The 19,818-nt window shown below is 56.0% G+C and overlaps 1 protein-coding gene across 2 annotated transcripts in view; it reads right to left on the bottom strand.

Annotated features, from left to right (window-relative positions):
• Positions 1–12,078, bottom strand: part of PDGFRB (platelet derived growth factor receptor beta) — a 32,579-nt gene extending 20,501 nt beyond the window's left edge. The window contains exon 1 of one of the 2 annotated variants that reach the window (XM_064672056.1): positions 11,673–12,078. The gene's annotated coding sequence lies outside the window, so the exon portion shown is untranslated. Of the gene's footprint in view, positions 1–389; positions 742–11,672 lie in introns of those variants that run through there. The other variant, XM_064672057.1, reaches the window with a different exon arrangement.
• Positions 12,079–19,818: the final 7,740 nt, after the last annotated feature.

The following is a 19,818-nucleotide window of genomic DNA, read 5'->3' as shown; positions in this document are numbered from 1 at the left end:
AGAGCTGGGGGTGGGTAGGATGAAAGGACCGAGGTGAAATTTAGGCTGTAAATGAATGTGACCTCCCTGCACCCACCCTCAGAGAGCACCAAGCTGCAGTAGAGAGGAGAAGAATAGACAACCTAATCTCTGCCCCCAAGGCACTGAAGAACAATTACCTTCGTTTTCCAATTCTCCTTTACAGAGGTGTGTGATTCATCCATTATTCAACGTTCAAGGTTGTAAGGACAACTGTGATCCACTGCTTTCACCCCTCCCTGCCTGCATGCACAAGCCAGGTGGTGTATTCACCTCCCCAGCCTCCAAATACCTTCCTGTAAGCAGCTAAGATCTTCCCAAGCCCATGCCCAGCGTTTAGCTGCCTGTCCAGCTTCATGGCTGCCACTTACTCCTGTTGCAGGCGAGATCTTGTCTTCCTCTTCCCACAAAGACAGGTCCCTCACTCCACCAGTGATCTCTGCAGGATCACTGATGGGGTAAACCCCTGCCCTGCCGGCGCTGGCGAGCCGGGCACGGGTGTGTGCTGGTCCTGGGCTGGCAGGAGTGTTGCTTCAGCGAGCAGTGAGAGCCCCACAGCCTCCGCCTGCCGCCTCTGGCCGCCTCCGCTGTGTTCATAGCTGGTTTTAATAAAGCTGCAGCTTTTGCAGAAAGGCATTTCTCTTGGAGATGCTTCCCAAGCAGAGTGGGAGGGTGGCAACGTCTCGCAGAGAGTGGTGACCTCTCCCTTGTTTTTCTGCTCCGGCCAGGGCTAGAGGCAGACTCGGAGACTGAGCTCTGCCAGCCCTGCAAGACGCACGGGGAGACTGCCTTGCAGAAGGGAGAAGCCTTTCTCACCCTGTTACGGGGACACATGTGCTTGCACTTGTGAGTGCACGCAGGCATTTCACAAGGGATGCAAATGCACCCAAGCTCACTGCCAGCCCGGAGAGCACTTGTTTCTCTCCTCAATCCCAGCTTTTGTTCTCAGCAGGAACTGTAAGTGCCACTATGAGTGCCAGACAAGGAGGGGCAACCCCACTCAGTGATCCAAAAGCAGACATTATCCCACCCAGGGACCCAAACACAAGTACCTACACAATGCTCAGCTGCCTTGAATGGTCTCCTCCCACCCCAATAGGTTAGCAGGGTGCCACGGACCCCTCAGACTCCTACATGCTTCCCACAGGCCAGGACCTGAGTATTTTCAAGCCCTGGGACCATTTGCCTCCACCCATCCTGGCACAGTCCTGGAGGCCAGGGAGCTCCCGCAGCAATGCCGTATCCAGTACCCTTCACTCCGCCCTGCACCTCTGCAGCAGCCTCCCCCCTTGCTGCCACCGAGGTGATGTCCCACCTCTCCATCCCCACCTTATACCCCTCACCATCCTCCCGTCCCTTGCCAGCACAGGTACAGACCTTCTCTCCGCCCCTCTCTGTCTCTGTGATTTGAGGTTAAGCCGGTCCTGGTCAGGCAGGGGAGGGAGCTTTTCTCTTGAGCTGCACTGTTTATTATTCTAAAGGAGGAATTTGGCTGGGAGAGGAGACAGGAGGTCGGCTGGCTCGCAGGGCAGCCGGGCTGGCTGGGTGACACAGCCCCACACCACGTCTAGCCCCACATGCCTGTGGGGTGGCTGTGCTCCCCTGGGGACTCATGAGCCCCTGCCAGGCTGGGGCTCGGCCGGGGGCTGTGGGGAGCGCCAGCTCCCCCACAACCAGCACAGCGTGCCCCTGCTTGCACCCACACTGCTGCCCAGTGAGGCCAGAGCTGGGCACCGCCGGGAGGGTTTGGAGACACAGATACAGGCAATTGTCCCTGCTCGGTGACACAGACACTGTCCTTATCTCCTCTCTGTAATCACACCAGCCTGGCCGCACGTGTGGTCGCAGGAATGCACCCAGCGGCCGCTCCTCCCCCGGACATCCAGAGCGGAGAGTGGAGTTTGCAGCCGAGAGGAAGAGATCAGAGACAACCCCGGGGCCGCCGGCTTTCCCAGCCCACCGCTGCGCTGGCGAAGGAAAGTGTCCCATGGCTGGCTGGGGCCAGACACTGTTGGAAGCGTGTTCGAGCATCTCTAGCCTCGTACTCTAGCATGGGTTTCATGGGGCAATGGAATAAATGGGGTCACCCTGACATCCCTGAGCAGCAGCAGCAGCAGCAGAAAGCACCCTGGGCTCTGATGGCCTGGGATCCCACAGACAGGACACAGGCAAGAGGGCCAGAGCAGAGGTCAAACAGCACAACCAGGGCCACGGCTGCGCCTGGACCGGGATTCAAGTCTCATGATTCCCCATCTCATGACTTCACAGCTTCTCCAGAGCAGCCCGCTCCCATTTCTCCTGCATCCCAAATCTGATGACAGCTGAGCTTTCTCCTCCGCCTCCTCTCCCACTCCCTCGCTCGTGTGGATGGGGGCTGATGCCTCTGTGGCTGATGAACTTGGACAGGAATTTCTGCAGCAGGAGCAGGGCTACGCCCAGGGCTACGTCCAGGATACAAGGAAGAGCAGTATCCAGCCTCTGCTGGGGATGGTACCACCTTTGTCTGAGGAGGACCTCTCCCTCAGTCACCTCTGCTACTCCTTGCACCTCACAGTGCCTTGCATCACCAAACCTTATTGATTTATTAATGTTCCCCCATGCCAAACCTCTCTCTTTAAGGATTCTAGTAAGCCAAAGATGCCTTTGCTAATGCCCAAAATATGTTATGTGGGCTCAGTCTTGACTATTCTTGGGTAACAAGGCAAGAATTTCCTCTGACTTTGATTGCATGCCGTGCCACACCTCCGAGTCCTCTTCCCTCTGTGCTTGCTCCCAGCATGTGTACAGCACAGGGCTCCTGGCAGATCATTTCAGCACACGTGGCAGCCATTGCTGGCATGGGCATCACATGGCACTGCCTGTCCCCAAGCATGGATCGTGTGGGACAGGGTCCTTTCCAGCCCTGCAAATGCCTTAAACCACGGGAGATCTACACAGAGGAAAATCCACACCAAGGATGCCCTCCCAGTCCTCTGCCATCCTCCCCAGCATGCCTAGACCAGGTTTCTTGCCTCTCCACAACCAGTGTCCTGGTCCCACAAGCACCTCTAGAGCTGTGAGCTGGGAACCAGCCTGCAGAGCTGGTGGACAAGGAAGAGATAGCTCAGCATGCCGGGGAACAGGAAAGCAGCCACAGCTGCTGTGACAGCCACCTTGCAAGGAGCTCTGGTCCCTACAGACCATCGATCACCAGTAAGGGGGTGTGCTGTCAGCTGGAAATCAGGGTGCACAGCCCCCTGTCAGAAAATCCTATTTGCATTTCCAGGGGCAATTCCCACACATATTGTCCCACATTGCTCTTCTTCCTATCTATGCTCTCCTTGCTCTCCTCCCCACTCCTGTGACACTGGGCAGAGGTGCTGGATGCCGGCCCTGCCCATGAGGGCATCTCATCTGGCAGCAGCATGACCACGAAGCAGTGGAGAGGCAAAGTCAGGCCTCTCACACAGCCGCCAATCCTTTCTCTTCCTCTGGATTTCTATTTGTAGCCCCTTTTCTTGCAGGGCTGTGCTTCCAGGCGCTCCCACAATGCTCAATGGTCCCACCATCCTGCCAAACAGGCAAGGGACATCTGGTGCAAATTAGTGGGAAGTCAAATACACTTTATTTCTTCTTTGTCTAAGCGCATCTGAGTCATTAAGTGAGATCATGGGTGCCCGTATGTAATGAAAAATTCCCCCTATGGATCCCATGATCAATGCCCCTCGCAGCCAGAGAGCAAAGGCTTCTCCTGGCAGGGGGAAGGGGACATCACCCCCTGCTTTTGAAGGCAAAAACCTCCCCGAGCAAAGACTGGTGACCCCTGAAACCCAAGCCTTGCTTGTCCAGCAGTGAAACTCCTTGGCTTGTCCTGTTTTCCTCTGCCACCCTCCCTCTAGCCTCTGCGACTGCTTCTTTCCCACCCTTTAATCTAAATAAAACCAAGTGGTTGTTTTTTTTTTCCCCTTGGCTGGAGTTGTCTGGAGTTGCAACATCTCTCCTCTGGGGTCCCTCGGCTCCCATGACACCGTGTTTACTCACAGGCCAGATTATCATCACAGAGCCCTTTTTCTTTTTCCCAGCAAATGCCTAGAATTAGGCAGGGCACACACATGGGGAGCCTGTCATCCTAAGGCCCATAAAGGGCTGCTGATAAAACCCAGAGGTAGGAAATCTGAAACCAGACTGAGGAGCAGCTGGGATGGGGAGTCCCTGTGTCCCACATACCATCCCTGCCCTGGGGGCAAAACCCTCCTCAGCTGGTCACGTGCCAGTGCCAAGGGAGACCTGAGGCTTTACCCAAACACTGGGGGAACCAAGGGATGCTGAGAGCCCTGGGTGCCTGTTTGCAGCGTGCTGGATCTGTAGGTCTCTTTCAGTCAGGGAAAGCTGAGGTTCTGCAGGCACTCACAGGCAGGGTCACTAATGCCAGAACGCTCCGAGTGGTTTTGTGAGACTGCGAAGATGTGACTGAAGCCCTGGTATGAACCAAGCTCTCTAGAAGACGGGCAAAGCAGGGGCAGAAGCCACCTCTGGGGCAACACAAGCCCAGGGACACTGTGACCACAGTTGGGGATGGCTCTTCTGCCTGCCTCTGCAGCAGGGAGTGGGGCTGGCACAACCAAAGGCCCTGCCCAGGACTCTAGGTACTGGTCCCCAGCCTTGGTAGCACCTGGAGGAGGTGGTTGTGTGGTTGTGAGGGTCCTGCAGCTGATGACAGGGCCTGAGCTGGCACAGCAGCTTCCTCCAGGCCAGCCTGCCACGGGCTATCATGGGCTTTGACAGCATCTGACAGAAAGCTGAAAATGAGGTCCATGACCCCAAAGCACAGGGGGAGGCTGCTGGGGAGGATGACAAGTCCACCCTGAGCCTCAGCAGGGTGACTCAGCAGCCCAGGGATCAACCATGTGAGGAATGGGGTGGGGTGGCGAGCCCCACGCAGCCCTGTTTGACCATGGCCATCCTCCCTCTCCAAATGAGGGGGGACCAAAATGTCCACACCCACAATTCAGCAAATCTCCAGCCGTGGGCTCTCCGCAACACGTCGTCGCTGTGAGGAGCCGGCACAGGGGGACGTGGGACCAGGGCAAGCCCTGCACTCTCAACCCAATCCCCTCTGCTTTCCCCCTCTGCTTTAAGCCCATGGGAGACAGAGGAAACGAGTGACCCATTTAGTGCAAGTTCAGAATAAAAAGAAACATCTGTTTGGAGAGGTGCCAGTGTTATAAATAATCCCCCAGCCCCGATGATGGTATTCGTGGCCCTTTCGGCTGCGCATGTTCCCCCGCTTCCGCTGCCGGAGGAAAGGCCAGACCTCAGGGGCTGCTCCCTGGAGCCTGCAAGCTTGGCCCAGACTGTGGGAAAACCCTGGGTGAGGACCAGGGCTCACCTGGGACTGGGGAAGGAGGGATGGGGGTGTTGGGAGGAACGGCTTCCACGTGCCAGGCAATGCCTGCCTGTCCCTTGCTGCACACTCCGCTTCTCGCCCTGGTCAAATCCTGCCCGCCTTGCTCTCCCTAGGGCAGGCAGTGGGTGCCAGGGCCATGGTGGTGCTGGGACTGGCTCATGGTGGTACTGGGAGTGGTCTGTGGTGGTGCTGGGGGCTGGCCAGCATTTTGGAGCACAGCCCTAAGTCTGTCATTGCGCACGGCTGGGGGTGCTCATGCCGAGTGGGGAGCAGGGCTTTGTGCAGCCTCAGGGCTCACCCCTTGTAGTGTGATGACCCACTGGAGGAGGCACAAATGTGCCCCTTGGGAGCATTTAAGCCCTTCCCAATGCTCTTCTCCAGCAGGATGTTCAACAGAGCCCAGATAGGGCTGTCTATGACCATCCCCTAACTTTGCCATTGCCCCTGACAGCAAAGACATTTTTGGGAGAACACACCATGCTGTTTCATGAGCCTGTGAGCAACGTGAATTATGAATGTGGCTGCAGGGCACCAAAACTGCAGGCCAGAACCCACACAGCTCCTGCATCGCTTCACTGCTGGCCCCTCCAAGCCTGGGAGCTGGCTGGCAGCAGTGACTCAAAGAGTTCTCTGATCCCTCCACCCCCAGACTGGCATATTCAGGGGTCCCAGCTCCTGGGCGTGTGGGATTGGATAGGAGTTGCCTATCTGAGCAGAGCCCAGCTGCTCACCTGCTGCTTTTCCCCACCCAAGTGGAGAATGGGAGAAGCAGGGAATATGGGACCAAGGTCAGGTACCATCTTGGCTGCTAATCCCATGTCCTGGCACCCACAGGGCCTTCCTCACTCTTGTTCCATGGCTGCCAGAAAGCTGTGTTTGCCTTCCTGTAGTGATTCAAGGGAAGCACTCTCCTAAGGTACGAACAGGGAGAAAAACAGTCTTCAGCAGTTGGCATCTCCATCATTTGCTATGGCTGCTGGTCAAGGGTGGCTGCTATGGTGGGGTCAGGGCTGGAGCCAAAGGTCCCAGATGGCTCTAATTAACGACTAATCAGCTGGGATGGGAGGCAGGATGAGAAAAGGAGCCATCCCGAGTCTTCGAAGGATGTAAGGGCTTTGCCAAGCCCCAGGAGTGGGGAGGGTGTTGTGGTCTTACCAGGCCCACATACCAGCAAAGAACAAGCAACCTGATCCTCTTGTGAACACTTCCCTGAGACTTGGATCTGTGGAGGAGGGGGAGGAGGAGATAATCTCCGTGGATGCATTGGCTCTTCTCAGCTTCCTGTGAGGGACTCAAGCTTAATTGCTTGGTTATGGGGTTTTAGGCTCTCGTGGCTGGGATTAGGCATTTGCCAGCTCTGTGGTCAGGGCACTTTTTGCCTATCTGCTGGATCCAGAGAGGATCCTGGCACTGTGGCCAGGGTGGGAGAGGATGGGGGCTGCTAGATCTGAGCATGAAGGGCAAAGGCCACTTTCAGAGAGGGGGCTGTTTATTTGGCCCTGTTACTTCTGGGTTTCTAAGAGGGAACAAAATGCAACTTCTGGTGCAGCTCTTGGTGCTATGGGCTGATCCTGCCCCCTCCTCCATAGGGGCAGGCCCCCTCCTCCATACATGTGGGGCAGGAAGACCTGGATGGTGGGACTTGGCACCAGGGCTGCAGAAATGGATCACCTCTTCCTACATTCTCTGGCCAGGCAGCATGAGCCGTGCTTGCTAACCTGCTTGCAGGGTCCTTTATAACCTCTCCTCTCAGTCACGGAGCAGAAATTAGTTCCCATCTGCACCCATGCTCTGCAATCAGCCCCTACTATGCCCAAAGCCCGACAGAACCTCCAGAGGAGAAGCAGAGGCAGGACTTGGCATCAGCAGCTGCCAGCACCCCCTGCCCTCCCCTGAGCCCAGCTTTAAAATGGGCACCAACTCCTGCTCCTGAATCAGACCATATTCTCTCAAACAGCTCCCAGGCTGGAGAAGGAAACTTGGCAGCTGCCTGCAGGGAGAGAGGAGGGGACCCCTCTCATGGTGCTGGCAGCCCTTGGCCCCAAGGAAAGCAGTGTTTCTATTCTGCCACCATTGCTTGGCAAAGGCTGAAACCGAGGTGACTTCCAGTTTGGGAGTGAGAATGAGCTTGCAGAGCGCAGGGCTCGAAATGGTGCATTTTCTGCTGGCAGTGGTTCAGAGAAACCCACAAGCAAACATATTTTTTTGTATAAATAAGACAGTGTGTCTCGCCAGTTAAAGCAATTCAAACATGAATGTAGCAATTTAATTGGTGCCAATTGCTGTGTCTCAGTAGCATTAAGATTTCAGTCACAGACTCTTTCGCATGGTAGATGGGCCGGAAGGGGGAAGGCAGAGGGACCAGCAGGATGGGGCTGAGGGGAAGACTGGCCCACCTCCTGCTGCTTCAGGAGCCTTGTCCCCCTGAGCAGCCCTGTGCTGCCCATGGGGACCATTCCATAGCAGGGAGAGGGTGCCTCCTTCTCTGTCTGTCTCCTGGTTTGCAGCCCGGCGTTTGACAGCCCGCACAGCACCCTGATACATCCCTGCACTCTCCAACCCTTCCCTGCTCCAGCTCCTGCACACCACAGCCTCCTGCCAGCCCCATCACACACTGGCTCTTGCTGAGCCCGGGGATGGGTGTTGGTGGAGCTCTGGATGTGCCCCTGCAGGCATGGCCTGCAGAGGATGAATCCATTCACGGGTGCAGGACAGATACCACACACTACACCACCCTGGCTGTCCTGGCACCAGCCTTTCTGTGGGAGTTTTGTGAGCTCCTGCTCCCTGAAAAGGCTCTGCACACCACTGTCCTCTGGCTCCGCATGTCAGTGGTTGCAAGGCAAGAGTACAAGCACAGATCAGGGCATGCCACAGCCTGTTGTGCACCCAGGGATGATGGAAAAGCAGGGTGTGAGGGGCAGCACGTCACTGTATGGCTTGTGTTCCCAGGCTAGGGGATGATGGACCCATGGGACCCCCTTGCTCAGCACATGACCCATCCCAGCACCTCTCTGTACATCCACAGCACGTGTCCCTGTCCCTGTCACAGCTGGGTCTGCTCTGTGTCCCCTGTTGTGCCAGGAACATGCTGCCCTTCCAGGAGGAGGTGTCCCAGTGGGAGAGAAACACGACAGAGGTGTGCTTGGCTTGGGCACCCTAATTAGGCAACAGGGAAAAGGAGGAGGGGAAACAACCACCCCTAAAACAAGCCTCGTTATGTCCAATTTGTGTGGCGAAGCGGAAGGAGCTCCCTGGAGCTGCTCCAACCCCTCAGGAAACAATACCCAGTCTATACCCTCCCCTTGAAGCTCCTCTCCAGGGGATTTCTTTCCTTTGGTTAAAGTACAAACAAACAAACTCCAAGAAGTGTTCAGTTCCAATCCTCCCTCGCAGGGATAGGATACATCCAGTCAACCCCAAGCCCTCATGGTCCCCAGCTCCTTCCAGCTCTGGGCCAAAGGCAGCCCCAGCTGCCAGCGCCAGTGGCTGTGCTCCCACGAAGTTTGGCCACCACACAGCTCCTCTGCTCCCTGCCCTTTGCCACTCCAACCCGGGAAGATGCTTTGCTGGAGCCTGTCCCTATGGACACTGTTGCAATCCCATCCCACTTCAGCACAGCATCAAACACTGGGACCAGAGGAACCTTGGGGACCAGGCACAGAAGTCCCTGCCCAGACCCTCGGGCAGCAGTCAGTCATTCAGGCAATGCCACAGCCAGCCATCGTGGTCTCTTCTTGCACAGCATCACTCCTGCAGCTAGGGAGCATTTCTTAACCTCAGCTTTCCTCTGGTGCTCACTAAGACATTCCTGTCTTGCCCTAGTCCTCAGTGCTCTCCTCTCCCTACCAGTGTTGTTCTGAATGCCTTGGAAATCCTGTCACAGACCCATCAAAAATGAGGCTGAAAGACATCATGGGGTCATTGTCCTGTTACAGTGCCCACATCTTCCCACCCAGAGCTTTGCCTGACATGTCCTTTGAGATCTGTCAGGCTGAAGGAAGCCAGCCTCGTGTCTTTAAGCCTACAGACATTTCCCCTAAAATCTCTTTTCTCTCTGTGGTGACCTTTCCTGTGCATGAAGACTATGTGTTACCTCCCCACAACACCCAGTGAGCAACAGGCCCCATCAACCCATCTCCCGGTCCTCTGCAGCCTCTTCTGAGCTTCTCATCACCCTCCTTGCTCTCCCCGAGCTTTTCCACTCCACATCCATCCCTGCTGAAGTGCTCAGTGTCACTTGCTGGGGAGGACCTGCCCCTCCACCCTGCCTGTTTGAGCTGCCTCTAGCCATGCACCTTTTCGCATATCCCTTGGGAAGAGCTGTGGGATTCCTGCCACAATGCTGCAATCTGGTTTGTGTCCACTATAGACTTCCTGATTGGTGCCAGACTCCACCGGGAGCTCTTGGAATGCCCCTGTGCTCCACTGCACACTGGCTGCCCACTCAGCTTGGTTCCAGCCCATGGTTCAGAGCCCTGCAGGACCCCACAGGATATGCCCAGGACTTTGGACAATAAGCCATGGCTAACTTCTCCCTGACTGCAGTGTTGCAGCTGTCTGTGCCTGTGTTCATACTCCATTCATGGGCACCCCAAACCCCCAGTCCTGTGTAGGGATGTGGGAGACGAGCTGAGAGTCCTTCAGCAAGGACTCTCCATGCTCTTGAGCTGGCTTAAGGGAGAGAGAAAAGTCCTTTGCATGCTGCAAGTGGGTTGCTGTGACTTTGTGCTTCTTTAAAACACTGACCTCTCTTGATGCATCGACTGATTCGAGGGTGTTTCCTGGGTTCAGGGACACTGCTCGGGGTTGGTGACTGCTATAAAAGCCATAACACACCCGAGCCTGGGTGACATCCATGTCAAAGAGTGACTTCAAGCCTCATGTCAGACCCTGCCCAGGGCTGGCTGCCAGCTGGGGTGGCTGCCTGGTGGCTCCCCATCCAAGCCAGCCTGGCACTTGCACTCTGCCAGGCAGAGCTGTGTCTTTGGCACTGGCACCACCTGCCCAAATGAAACTTGCCTCTTTTCTGAGAGCATGGAGTGCACAGGCACCTTATCCTGCAGGGTGCTGAGGGGGAAATGACCCTCCAACCTGCTTCTTGATGGCCCCTGGGGACACTGGGTCTCAACATTGCTAGTCCTCCTTCAGATGGGAGACCCTCTGAAAAGATTTGGGGATGTAAAGCTTCTGCACAAGGGTTTGCACAGCAGTAGACCAACTACTTTAAGCTATTTGCCCAATGCTTTAGTGTAAACTCCAGCCATTCTGAGGCAAGGATAGAGGAACACAGCACCCCTTTCCACCACAAATTCTGCTTTGAATGACTCCCAGTTGGCAAGTGAGTTCAGGAGGCAGAAGCTCTGAGCCCACAGAGTGATCCCAGTGTGAGCATCAAAGCCTTGCAGGTCATGCAAACCCCTGTTCCCAGGCTGTCAGAGCTACATAGTTCAGCACAGCTTCAATCCAGACCAGTTCCATCCTGTTGGAGGCCCTCAGCTCCAGTGCTTTCAGGATAGCAGAGCTGTTGCCCACATCCATGCCTAGAAGGGTTTTACCAGACTCTGCCCCTCCAGTACCTGGCACACCAGGGCACAGACTCTCGGCAGGGCTTGCAGATGTCCCTCTCCACCTTGGCCTGGCCCTCAGGCACACAAGTCCTGCCATGTGAACAGACCAAGGTGGTGTGGTCCTCGGAGCACCCTGAATTCAGAGATGACCATGGGTGTGCTCTGACGAGCTGACACAGGGTGACACTGCTCTGCAGTGGGGCACACTCATGCCTCCAAAGGATGCCTCGCTGGAAGAGTCTGAGCAGCCTCTTCCCCATGCACACCCCAGCCCTCCCACGGTCACTGAGCAGGGAGAGCCAGGGCAACCCCCTGATCCAGGGAGAAGCAGAGATCACCTGGGCCCCACTCCTGCTGCAGTGGAGTCTTCCCTTCCTGCCCTACAGCCGCAGCATCCCCTTGACTCCCCTCAGCCATCCCAGTCCAGGACATGGTGAGAGCTGATGGGATGGCTTTTGCCGTGGGATGCTGCAGAGCTCATCCTCTCTCTACCAAACACCACCTCCCCAGGGCTTGGCAGGGCCTTTTGGAGTGTCAGCCCCTTGCAGGAGAGCAAAGCCCCTTCCAGAGCAACCGTGCTGGGTCAGGGAGAGGGCCCATGGGGACTGTACCAGCTCCAATGTGAGGTTTCCCATCCGGAGGGCTGGAGCTGAGTGGGAAGGCGAGATGGTACCCGGGTGGGCGACACGGGAGCTTACCTTGGGCAGGGTCCCACGGGTCGAGTGCCTGTGCCGTACGTCCCACGGGCACTGGCTGCCCCGAAATTCCTTGGTCTCCTCCTCTGCACTCTCTATCTGTTGCCTGCTGAGGCTCTCCCTGCCCTCCCAGCCTTCCCCAGCTGGCAAGGCTTTTCCACTTAAAGGCGAAAGAGAGGGAAAGAAAGAAATGAAGTGGAGGGGAGGAGGGGAAAAAAAAAAGAAAATAAAATCAAAAGGAGAGGCGAGGCTGTGCCAGGGCTGGGCTGCAGCCAAGCCCCTACTCTGCTCTTCTAGTGCATTTCAGCAGTGCCCTGGGCAGCCCCAGCCCAGCTGGGAGGGGGTCCATCTGCCTCGGACCTGAGTGTGGAGCAAAACCCTGGGCTGAGGGATGTGCACGCGTGTGTGTGTGCGTGTATAAATAAAAGAGACCTCGGGAGGAGGAGAAGGGGGGAGGCTGCCTCACCAATGAGGAGCGGAGCTCCTCCGACTTCCTCCCTCCACCCTCTGTGGGGACCCTTTGCAGAGCAGAACTCGAGATTAACGCCCGGCGGACGAGTGTGATGGGTGAAAAAAAAAAGCTTTTAAAGGGAGGAGAAGCCAAAGTGACTGCAAGGAGAGGGGAGTTCTGCTGCGGGCTGTGATGGGGGCGAGCGGTGAGGGCTCGACTAACGGGAAACAAAAGGAGCCCGGACCAGCTCGACTATCGCCTCCTTAAACTGGAGGGAAGGAGCTGCTCTCTCCCTGTGTCTGCTTTCAATTCTGGCCTTTTTCCCTGTTTTCTTTTTCTTTTCTTTTCTTTCTTCTTTTTCCCTCAAATCCCCCCCCCCCCCCCCCCCGCCGTTTTCTTTTTTTTTTCCCCCTTTCTCAGGATATGAGGGGATGTTTAGAAAATCCGCTGCCCACGCCAGCAGCTGACTCATGTTTTTATTAAAGAAGGCCTGTACTGAACCGGCTCCGCGTATTCCCCCTGGATCCCTCCCAGTGCTCTGCTGTGCCGGCACTGCACCTCCCGCCCCGCTGACCACCAATGCACCCTCACAACTCTTCTTCTTTTTGGAAGAGGGGATAAAAGGTCTTATACAACTGGAATGCTGTGGCGGTGGGTGGGTTTATTCAGGGATTCTGGGCTGTTGGGGCTGACAAGAGGCACAGAGCTGGGAGAGGTGGCGGGAGTTTTCACCTTGGCCATGCCTTCATCTCAGATGTCCCACGTGCCTCCTGTCCTTGAGGGGTGATGAACCAGCTTTAAATCCTCCCCACACCTTGATGAGTTCAAATCAAGTTTCTGAGACTCCCTCAATAGGCAAAACATCCTTTGTCCAAAAGAGGATATTTTTTTTGTCAGTTTGTTTCAGCACTGTAACAAGGGGGAGATGATCTTTGGATCAGAACTGCCTTTTGACCCATCAGTTCTTGCCACTGTTTTCTTCTTGGTGACGCTTAAGAGTGGTCAGGCATTGGAACAGGCTGCCCAGGGAAGTGGTGGAATCACTCTCCCTGAAAGTGTTCAAAAATATCTAGATGTGGCACGTGGGGACAGAGTTTAGCAGTGAGGATGGCAGTGGTGGGTTGAACTCAATGATCTTAAAGGTCTTTTCTAACCTTAACAATTCTGTGATTCTCCCTGATCCGAACATGGAAAACTGCAAAAGTGCACTGGCTATCCTGAAAAACGAGACTCCCTTAAAAAGATACCTGTCCATCTTTCCTTGGTTTTCCTTTCTAAGAATTAAAAAGCCCTCCCCATAAAGATAACACCGCTGAAATCCATGTTCCTGCCTTGTTTGCAAGGCAGACTCATCCCCTCCTGCCTCTCAAATGAATGCCTGCACAATGGCCACAGCTCATGATTCCCCAGCTGGACCAGCCCGATATTTGCTGCTTATCACCCATTATCTCGTGTTTCCTTTACACCAATGGAAAACCAAAGGGGAAGGTCTTTATTCTGTGCAGCTGTGGAGGGTGAGGAGAGCTGGGCTGCAGCACCCTGGCTATCCATGCATGATGGGCAGCCCTCAGCATGGGGCTGGTGTGCTGGCTCCATGCCTGGCAGCGTCTGGAACTGGGGCAGGTACTGCCACGGGCAGGGCAGGGGGGATGCAGCCCTGGGCAGATGGATTCCTCCACTCCAGTCAAGGTGGTGGCCATGTGTCAGGGGGTCCTGTCAGCTGCCCCTGAGCCAAGACAATCTGTTGTGCAGAAATGGAGCCAGTGAGCGTGAGAGCAGCTCATATGGGGGGCAGGCGGCAGAGGGGACGTGCTGCACACACGGCTCTTCCCAACACTTTTCCCAAGGGATAAAGACTTGTCTGACTGGTCCTTCTGTGAGGACATACAGGCTGCTTGGAATTGCTCAGCAGAGCTATTTCCTGGCACTGTCCCCCCTCCAAGGACAACATTACTGCTCCCAACAGAGCGGGAGAGGGAGAAACCTGCTGTACAATCCTGCTGGGCTCCTCGGTCCAGGGACAGGCTGCCTGGGGTGAGCAGGGGGTGGAAAAGCTAGCACAGACTGTGTTTGAGGGCAAAGCATCTCTAGTCTGAGGTGGGACATATTTCCCTCTCTGCCCTCTGCAAACAGATGGCACCACAGAATCACCAAATATTCTGAGTTGGAAGGGACGGACCCACAAGGATCATCAAGTCCAGCTCTTAAGTGAATGGCCCATATGAGGATCGAACACGTGACCTTGGCATTATTAGCACCATACTCTAACCAACTGAGCTAATATACTCCAGGCTGGGAGCAGGAAGAACCAGGGTAAACAAAACCCTCTCTCAGGATAAGTCTGCAAAGGCCAGGATTCATTGTTTTGGGATGATGAGAAAGCCCTGGAGAGCCCACAGCATCCCAGCAAGCACACAGTTGTACATCCCCAGCCTGCGTTGTACACCCCCAGGGAGCATCTGGGACTGCACACTTTGTTTAGGAACAGCACGTTGGGGTTACGGCAGCTCCTGGGAAAGGCCAGTTTGGAGGAAGCACGGAAGCCAGAGGGACTTGCTTGTGCAAGTGTGTGGGTGGAGGGCAGCAGCTCTGCTACTTCGGCCTCATCACTCCTTCATTGCTCACCTCTATTTCTGGCGCCTGCACCCCCCGTCAGTGGTGCTGCAGGACTCAGTGGTCCCCCTGGGGCCAGGACAGCTGCAGTGTGAGATGCCAGACTGCTCTCAGCTGGGATTTCCAGCCTCAATAATCATCATTAAGTGCTAACAGGGGCTTGGGGTCATGTAGTGCCACATCTCTGGTGGGGAAATCAGTGACTGAGACAGGGACACTCCAGGTTGTTTGGTCTGCTTTGGCATCATCTGGATCAAAGCAGCACTCCAACCTCCTGCCCCATCCCAGACGGAACTGGGACCCCAGCAAAAAGCCCCTTTTCCACACCTGACAAGGAGGAGAGAGACCAGAATCAGGGTGACTCAACACAGTGGTGGAAACAGCCATGCTGGAGTCAGCAACAGGTCCCATGTGCCAGCAGGTGACAGGTAGGTAGGAAAGAAGCAGCAGATGTCAGCCTTTCCCACTTCTCCGAAGGCTTAACGAGGGCCAGATTTGCCCCGGCTTTGGTTTCTCCAAGTTCCTATCAACTCCAAGACAGCCCAGGAATTTCAGCATTGCTCTGATGTGGTGTCAAGCCGCAGACCACAAGAGAGGAGCAGTGGGTGCCAGGGAGCACAGCACCACATCTGGGCTGCCCATCTGGTGTGGCAGCTGCCAACACTTGCTCCTGGCTGAATCCAGCCCTCAAGCCCTGGGGGAGCTGCACCAAGGCTTCATCCAGCCTCTCCAGAGCTCTGCCCTGGCCTCCGGAGGAACAGCTACCCTGTGCGTGGTCCTGCTTTGCCAGGATGGGTGACAGCACTGCCCAGGAGGAAGGGGAGGCAAAAAGTGCTGGACTTCTTCCAAAGTGACCATATGTCTGAGCACAATGCACTGGGGAGCATCCTGGGCTGGGGAGTGTCCTGCAGCACCAGGAATACCAGCCATGGACCCTTCAGGGTGACAACAGTGTCAGAAGGTAGCACTGAGCCATACACCATGTGGTGCTGTGTCCCTACAGATGCTGGCCCATTCCCTACATCCCCTGGGTTTGGGCAGGGGAGGAGGCAGTGGCAGAGGATTCTAACCCGCTGCCTTTCCCCACCTCGGGGCCTTTCCGCCCCCGTCCCACGCACTCTTCCTAACCCCCACAACGAACCTTGGTATTAAATGTGCTCGGCAGAGCCCCCGGGAGGCAGAGACAGGCTCCTGGGTGAATACTAATACCGATGCCGTCCGGCCGCCCCAGACTTTCCCACACATCTGCAGCCACTTAATGTGGGAATTGGGAATCGTTAACCCTCTGCTTACACAGTGCCTGAAACACGGTGAAGGAGTGAAGCACAGCCAGGACACTCCCCACCAGTGCAGGGGGAATCCCATCCCAACACAGTGAAAGCAGGGACCCCACTGTGCTGGAAAGCAATGAGGGATACCAGCATGTGTCCAATGCCCTCTTGAGGACAGTCCCAAAGTTTGTGGCATTTGCATTTGCCAGGAAAGCTGCTCCAGATCCCCAAGAGGAACACAGCCCTGGATGGGGAGAGGGGAGTTCTATGGCAGTGCTGGCAGCACACCCATTCAGGCTATCCCAGCACTCATCCCCTCCAGGAACAAGCTCTGCAGATTTTACTTGGCACAAGGCCACAAGTGCCAGCACAGATGTGGTTCAGGCAACTGGGAAGAGCCAAAGGGCTCACAGGAGTTTGCATGGAGCTGATGGAAATGGGTCTGGGGCTTGTCCTTTGCAAGCAGGTTGCACTGATGTCTCCATTGCCAGGGAAGAGGAGTTGTTCTCAGGCAATTCAGTGGGGCATCTGTGATTGCCCCATCCCTCCCTTGCCCTCTGGGATGCTGCTCCAAAGATGTGTGACAGGAATGATGCATGGGAGACATGTTCTGCTCTCCCTTTCCTCCTGCTCTGGGAGGGCAGCAGGAGAAGCTAGGGAATGACAGAAAGGTGATGGTTGGGCTGGGGTGTGCGTGGGGCCATGCAGCTCTGAGACATGCTGGTCTGAAGCCACAGATTTGGCTGTGGGGGCAATAGGAGCTGGAGGGAGAGGGGAAGTGGTGGGGCAGGAGGCTGGGAGGGGGAAAGGGTAGTGAGGAGAGGCACCTACTTGACTCTCTGCAGGCATCTCCCTTTCCTGCTGAAAACATGGTGGGGTTCAGAGCAAGCTGGGTGACAAGACAGGACTTGGTTTCCCAGATTGAATGCCTCCTCCACGGGAGGAGGAGGTGAAGGAATGGTCTCCCTGCTCCATCTGTGATAGCTGCTTGTAGCCTGGCCCTGGGGACCTTCCAGCCCTCCTGCTTCCAGGAGATGGCATCACTCGATCACGGATAGGAGCATCGAGCCCCAGGGAGCATTGGGGAACCCTGACTGCTCTCCCTCTCCACTGTGTCTGCCTAGTTACCATGAGGAATATCAGATATGGACAACTAGCAGGAGGTCCCCAGGCTGGATTTGCTGCTGGGGGTCTCTAGGGTGGATGGAGGGGATACTGCCACCTCCTGTCATCCAGCTGGGGACTTACAGGCGCCCTGGCAGTCCCTGACCTGCTCAGCCATGGGCCCCCAGTGCAGGCAGTATCCTGGGGCTCTGAGGATCCCTGTCCTTCAGCCCCAGTTGAGCAGCAGAGATGCTCCTCAGGGAGCCCATGGAGGGGAGCCCATGGAGGGCTCCTCACCTGGCTCTTCCTTGGCATAAACTTTGCCAGCTGTAATCCCCACCAGTAATAAATGGGTCAAAGAAAAGGAAAAGAGGGAAATTATCATCAGTGGATCTTTATGGCCTCATTGTCTTCCCTGGCCCCCTTCACCCCCACCAAGGGAGCTCGTGGCTTGGCTGTTGGCAGGCACATGGTGATCCTGTACCCCACTGAGCCTGTCACCTGCTGTCACTTGGGCAGGATGCAGGTGTGGGGTCCTGGCCCAGACCCCTGAACCTCACCTCCCAGTCCCCAGCAGCTTCCTGAGCCCTTGGCCTTGGCCCCACAGGATGGGAAAAGCAAAAGGGGGTCTGGGCTGCCTATCACTGCCTGCAGGAATAATCCCAGTCCCTGAATTGCAGCCGCCCCTGGGGTGACACCCAGCAGCCACCTGCACCCCTCAGTACCTCCCACCATCCACTCAGGGGGGATTTTCTTTTTTTCTTCTCTTTTTTCACACTTCCTGAGCCAGTGCCTCTTTGCTGGTTGGAGGAAGAGGAGGAGTAAGGTGGCCTTGGCTCTCTTGTTTACACAAAACTGAGACCTTGGGAAAAATCCAGGATAGATGGAGCTATATGGCACATCAAGCAATCTGAGCTGCGTAGTGAGCTGAGATCATCACGGGGTGGGACTGTGATGACAGTCACCTTTGTCACAAGGGAGGGAGCCAGCACAAAGCTGAGCAAGGGGCTGGGAACCCCGGGGGCACAGAGAGGGTGCTGCAAAGTGCTCAGCTCTTGTGGTGCCTCTGGCCATGAGAGGTCTCAGGATGCAGAGCCCCAGCAGTGTCAGCTCTGGGGGTGATTTACCATTGCCGGGGTTTTACTCTTCTCCTTTCTTGCAAACCAGATCCCTTACCTCTTACCCATCGCCCTTCCATGTCATCCTGGCTCCCACCTCCTTGCAGGGAGTGGATGTGGCACAGCAGTCAGTATCTGTGTGTTATTTTGACACAGTCTTAGCTGGAATTGGGGCTGGAGCAATGGGATGAGGTGCCCAGGACTGATGCAGAGCTGCTGAAGGTCCACAACCCTGTGCTGGAGGTTTTATTCCCTCTTCTCAACTTCATCCCTTATTTCTTTTTTCCCCTGCATTTCTCGCTCTCTCTTCCCGCCCCCCCCCCCCCCCCCCCCCCCCACTTCCTACTGTCACATTCCAGGCTGTTTCAGCCCCAGGAGGGTGAGAGTGGATTAGTTCTTGTCCTGCTCGTGTTTCTAGCAGGCGAAGGGGCTCGTGCAGAGAAAAGGACAGAGGTGGCCTTGGGGAGGGGTGATAAAACACCCTTCTGGACCCTCTGTGGGCTGTGTTTGTGACTGAGGAGAGAAAACCATCCTGCAAATGATGACTGTGGCTGTGGTGGTGTCTGGCATAGCTGGGAGCGTGACACCGGTGGGGGAAAATGGTGTGGAGGAGGCTCCTGGATGGCAGTTTCTGCAGTTTCTGGCAGCATGACACAACGCTGGTCCTTGGTCCCTTGCCCCCTCTGGAGTGGAGGAGTGTCTGGCCTCACAGTCGATGAGTGGGCAATCTTTGCTGGGGTGTTTATGGCTGGTGGCCACCTCCCACCTATGGCAGACACAGCTCCATGAGAGTCCCCTTTCTGCTTGGTTTTCCCAATCACCAAACATATGGGGATGTTTTTGCTTCCTTAAGGCTGAAAACAGGTGAGAAACTCCTCTTGCCGCAGAGTTGTGAGCCCCCTGGAGATGTGTCAGAGCCCAGGGACTTCTCATTGTGTCCATGGTGAGAGCACTCCTCCTGCACTCAGACTCTGTCTGTCCATCTGTCCTGCTCTCTGATACTGGGGTGAGCTTTGCTGTCAGGGTTCAAGGGGTGGGTTTGCCCCTGGATGGAGGGAACAAATAGGAATCCAGAACCTTCACTTCCCACCAGCCCCCCTTTTCCAAATAGGCCAAACACTGCCGCTGGGCACAGAAAAGCCCTGTTCAGAGCAAGAGTTTAGTGTTCCCCAGCGTGGACAGGGCAGGTGGCAGGCACAGCCCAGCCTGTCCTCTGCCCACAGCCAGGTTTTAATGCTGGGTCTCAGCCCAAGACATCCTGCTCCTGGGGTACAGATGGTGGTGGGCTCCTTGGGGCATCCTTATAGGTGACACCTGTGTTGCCCCAGTGTCCCCAAAGCTGGCTTCTACAAAGGGACCACATCTGGTGGCATGGGCGTAGTTGTGGGGTGGTGACAACAGAGGGAACGTGGGGTCCTCGGTGTTCCCCAGGGTTACCCAGCGCCTCGTCCTCCTTGCAGCCGGGGTGGGAGGTTTGAACTCAGTCCCCCTCACCCGCTGGGGTTCCTGCACTTTGAAATGCAAACCTGCCTTTCAATGCAAATGCTGCGAGAGGTTGGGCCCAATAAAAGCCTGTGGGCAGGGAGGTGCCT

Source organism: Pseudopipra pipra, chromosome 15, assembly GCF_036250125.1.
Source record: "Pseudopipra pipra isolate bDixPip1 chromosome 15, bDixPip1.hap1, whole genome shotgun sequence".
Taxonomy (NCBI): domain Eukaryota; kingdom Metazoa; phylum Chordata; class Aves; order Passeriformes; family Pipridae; genus Pseudopipra; species Pseudopipra pipra.
The sequence above is the reverse complement of the archived record's forward strand: the minus strand, read 5'-3'. Positions and strand labels throughout refer to the sequence as shown.